Here is a 4,801-nt window from a genome sequence, read left to right as displayed (position 1 = left end):
AAGCGATGGTGTAGTAAGCTAGATAGTGTTAATTTTTTTTGGCATGCTCTCGTTGCAGCTTCCACCACTGGCTAGCCGGGTGCGAAAAAGGGAGGACTTTTGCATAAGTCTTCCTGCAGGTCACGGGCTCTCCATCAAGACTTTGCAGTGCCTCCTCGTGGCCACCCATGGGTAATGGGCACTTGCGGTCCAAGGTTAAAGTGGGGTTCTCAGAGCGCAGGAGCCCAGAGTTATGGAGCTATGGCCCCCAGCCACCCTGGGGAATGGGCGGTTGGGGAGGTGGGCCTGCAGTCTTCCTCCCCAGAAAACCCACTGGCAACGTTGAAATAAATGGATATGCGGGGGGAGGGGTGTATTCCTCCCACCCAGCAATCAAGGTGGCTGTGGTCCCGCTGGGAGGGCAAATGTCGGGGCGAGGATTGAATGAGAGTTAGTCTTTCCAACCTGGCCCGGCAAGCGCAACCCACATGAAGTGTGGGGAAAGTGGTTGTGGTACCAAAGGGTCCATTCAAAATCCCGTCCCTAAGTGGCCATAAGGTGTTTCACCTGGACAGAAAAGGAGGAGAGTGTGCTGTGGGTTCACATGGCAGTCTATGACCAATCACAGAACTCGACAACCTGATGGACCAGTGCTCTGTGGAGCTCTTAAGCATGTAAACACTTGAAGTTGTAGGAGTCATTGGCATATGCCGAGGGCAAGGCAAATTCAATTCGGAGATTTTTAGGGGGGTCACTGAAGCGTGCTGCAAGGCTCAGCTGAATGATAATCAAGTCTTGCATCGCTCCATGGTGCGTAGGGCTCGGACACTGCTGAAAAGGGACAAGGAACAGTTCATCATGAATCTTGCTGAGGAGGTTAAAGGCCATTTCTTGGCAAATGACCTTCGCCCTGCCTACAAGCCCGGAAAGCTGAACTCTAAGCCCTCCTCACAGATGACTGCAGTCTGATCAGCAGATGGAAGGATCATCTCAGATCATGTTGGGGTTCGTGAATGATGGGCTGAGTATTTTGAGCAGTTGTACCAGGTATACCCTCCAACAGTTAGCTTGGATGCAAGCAATGTCACAGTGCCTGTGCCAGACCCACCCATCAGCGAAGAATCTCCTATCCTAACAGAGGTTAGGATGGCGATTTCCAAGCTGAAGAGTGGGAAAGCTGCAGGATAGGTTTATATCGCTGCTAAACTGCTAAAGGCTGGGGGTGAACCTATGGCTCGGGGCCTGCATACAGTCCTGATTGCCATCTGGCAGTCTGGTACCATTCCCCCTGACCTGCTAAGGGGCGTGACCATCCCTCTCTGGAAGGGGAAAGGGGATCGTTGGGATTGAAGCAACTACCGTGGCATTACACTGCTCAGCATACCAGGCAAGGTTCTCGCCCACATTCTTCTGAAACGGATCTGCAACCACCTACTGAGGCATCAGAGACCGGAGCTGTCTGGATTTACTCCTGGCAAGTCCACAATAGACCGTATACTAGCACTTCGAGTAATTGTGGAATGCCGTTGTGAGTTTGGTCGTGGGTTGCTTGCAACCTACATCGACCTCAAGAAGGTGTTTGACTCAGTGCATCGGGAATCACTATGGGAGATCCTGAGACTCAGGGAATTCTGATACAGATTATTGTCCTAATAGCAAGCCTTTATACTGGACTGAAAGTGCTGTAAAGTGTGGTGGGGGTCTGTCGAACTTCTTCCCTGTTAATTCAGGGGTGAAGCAAGGCTGTATCTTTGCACCAACACTTTTCAACACCTGTATGGACTGGATAATGGGGCAGAGCTACTAGCCCAAAATTTAGTGTGGAGTAAAAACTAGGCAATATCAAGGTCTCAGAACCTTGACTTTGCCGACGATGTTGCATCCTATCTGAGTCCTTGGGGTAAATGGTGGGAGCTCTTGATGCATTTAGCAATGAAGTGAAGCCCCTTTGGCCTAGAGGTCTCCTGGACCAAGACCAAGATTCAGGACTTTGGTGGTCTATTAGGGGAACCCGTTCAGTCGATCCATGTTTGCAGCGAGGGCATTGAAGTTACAGAGAGTTTTACATACCTTGGTAGCGTAGTCCATATCTCTATGCAGAAGGACCAAGCTGTGTGTCTTCAAGGCCTCGATACTGCCAGTTTTGCTCTATGGAAGCAAAACCTGGATGCTATCCAGAGTCTTGGAGTCTCGTCTTGATGCCTTTAGCAGCAAGTCCCTTCAAAAGATCAAGGGGTCCAGTTGGCAGGACCACGTGTCCAACCGGTGGTTACACCGTGAGACTGGCATGGGACCTGTTACATGCATAATCTGGGATCGCCAACTCAGGCTATATGGGCACCTAGCCGTTTCCCTGTGGGGACCCTGCCATCAGGTTGTCTCTCTGCGAGACAACCCTGGGTGGAGGAGGCCTGTGGGACGACCCCGGAGATCATGGCTTGGCAGCTCGACGAGACCTGTCGCGAGGAATTAGAGATGGGGCCTTTGGGGCCCGCTGGAGACTCGCCTCGAGGGATCCTCGTGGGTGGAAGCGAAGGTGGGGTGCGACCCTGCGCCCCCGTCGGCGTTTAGCCCTTGATGATGATGATATATATGTGTGTGTGTGTGGTGTGTGCGGTGTGTGTGTGTGTGGTGTGTTGTATTATATTCACCCCACACACACACACACACACACACACACACACACACACACACACACACACACATGCACACACACATACTCACACATATATATCGGTGTGTGTATGTATACATAAAGGTATATAGGTGTGTAGGCGTGTGTCTTTAATATTTTATAACATATGTTTTTTTTCCTTCTTTCGGTACCTCGAATGTACTTATCAACATCAAAGGAAAGGTGATTAAATGTTCAATCCCCTCATCGATTGCAGGGAAAATCGGAAAATTGGAATTTTCTCCGGCAAATGTACAGATTCCTATAACCGGATTTTTTTTTACCGTTTCCATAATTACTTTTATCGGTTCTGTCGGTGCCCCAAGCAATTATTACTGTCTGCACTTATTCCATTTTCTATAAAGTATGATGATGTTCCTTCCTGTCGAATGAACACTTTTTTCTGTAATATTGTTCATTAATTAAGACAAATAAAAAAAGTTCTATTAGAAGAAACCCTAAAAATGTAAGTATTTCACTAGTTGATTTTATCCTTTTTTCAGTTTTTTTTTCTCCCTTTCGTTATTAGCAGGTAGATAAATGTAAATGATCTATTGGGCGACTAAACCAGCTTATTGGTCAGTTTCCCGAATTACAAGCTTGGGTACATAAACTTAATTTTATATCAGATGCAACAGGCACCTGGTTTCTGAATCGCAGTTCTGTATAGAATAACTGAGAGAAATTCAGCTCATATTCATTCGTAATTGTAAACGATGTGTAACATTTCAGTCTTTTGTGCACTGTTCCCGATCAGGCTTTTTTCCGGAAACCAGTAGCCTGATTCGTTGTGGTGAATGAAATATAATCTCAGTACGGTATATTGCAAAAGTTTGTTGGAGTGAAGTACTCTGCTAAAGCATGAATCTGATTGTTATTTTTCCTAGAGGTAAACGTTTATTATCAGTTGCTCTTGTTAAAGAATCTGTCATCGATGTAGAAGAAAAAAAAGGATACAAAAATGTAAATGAAAATAGATTCTATTTCTCTTCGGGATGATGCAATTCTCTTCCAGCGTCAACTCTAAAAGCAGATAAAGGTCGTTTCTGTATAATAACTTTTTTCAGTCCCTCAAGAGAAGTGAATGAGAAAATACAGGACACAAAAACGATAAATGCTTTCTGAAATAGCCGAGGATTGATTTGCAAATGGAAAAATGCTCATGGAACATCTGATATTGAAATCACTTTATAAACAGTTTATAGCAATTAGTGATTGGAAATTTCCTCTTAAAGTCAGAGCGAAATATAAGTAGTGAGTGAGAGAGAAACATCATTAGCGTCTGTATGTATAAAAGTATTAATTATCATGAACGAAAATCTCACTAGCAGACCAGACAACTCTTGCACAAGCAGCTGTAGCTATACAGTGATGTTAATAGATAAAATCTCTATTGATCTACAGTATTTTCGCTTTTGCACCTGGTGGCGGTCTCAGAAAGAAAAATAATATTAAATAATATTTCCGAACTCAGCTGCCGAGGCGTGAGGTGGGGGGAGGGAGGGAGAGGAGGAGGGGGGGGGGGATTCTGATGAGTGTACATGTCATATCTGCATATCTGAGCCCTTTTCGTGTTTACAATTTTTGTTGACTTTTTCTCTGTTACTGGAATGTGAATAAGTTAAAAGTGGATGTGTGGGGAAGGAGAGGAAAGATAATTAATACTCAAAAGACGAATCTCTTTTGAACATATACTATCTCCAGTAAAATATGTGTCAAAACAAAACAAAAAAGCCCAAGATATTCCCACTCCCCAACTCTCTCTCTCTCTCCTCTCTCTCTCTCTCTCTCTCTCTCTCTCTCTATATAATATATATATATATATATATATATATATATATATATATATATATATATATATATATATATATAACGTAGATTCAATAGTGGTGCCCGACTGCTGCCTTGTAGTTCAGTCCGTGTATGGTCAAAACAATCCACTGTCTTATGACATCTATAAGATGAAAAAGGCTTCGGGAGTCAAGCTTGAGATAAATCCGGAGCCGGATTCCCTAAGCCAATTCGTTGTTGCTTCCGACCTCGTTCTGGCAACTACTGCGACCCCAAACTGTATCGTTCTTTGCCGTTCCTTTGAACCCATGAGCTGCATAAAGAGAGGGAATTCGGAAACATTATTTTTCTTTCTGA

Source organism: Penaeus monodon, chromosome 2 (assembly GCF_015228065.2).
Source record: "Penaeus monodon isolate SGIC_2016 chromosome 2, NSTDA_Pmon_1, whole genome shotgun sequence".
Taxonomy (NCBI): domain Eukaryota; kingdom Metazoa; phylum Arthropoda; class Malacostraca; order Decapoda; family Penaeidae; genus Penaeus; species Penaeus monodon.
This window is presented reverse-complemented; position numbering follows the sequence as displayed.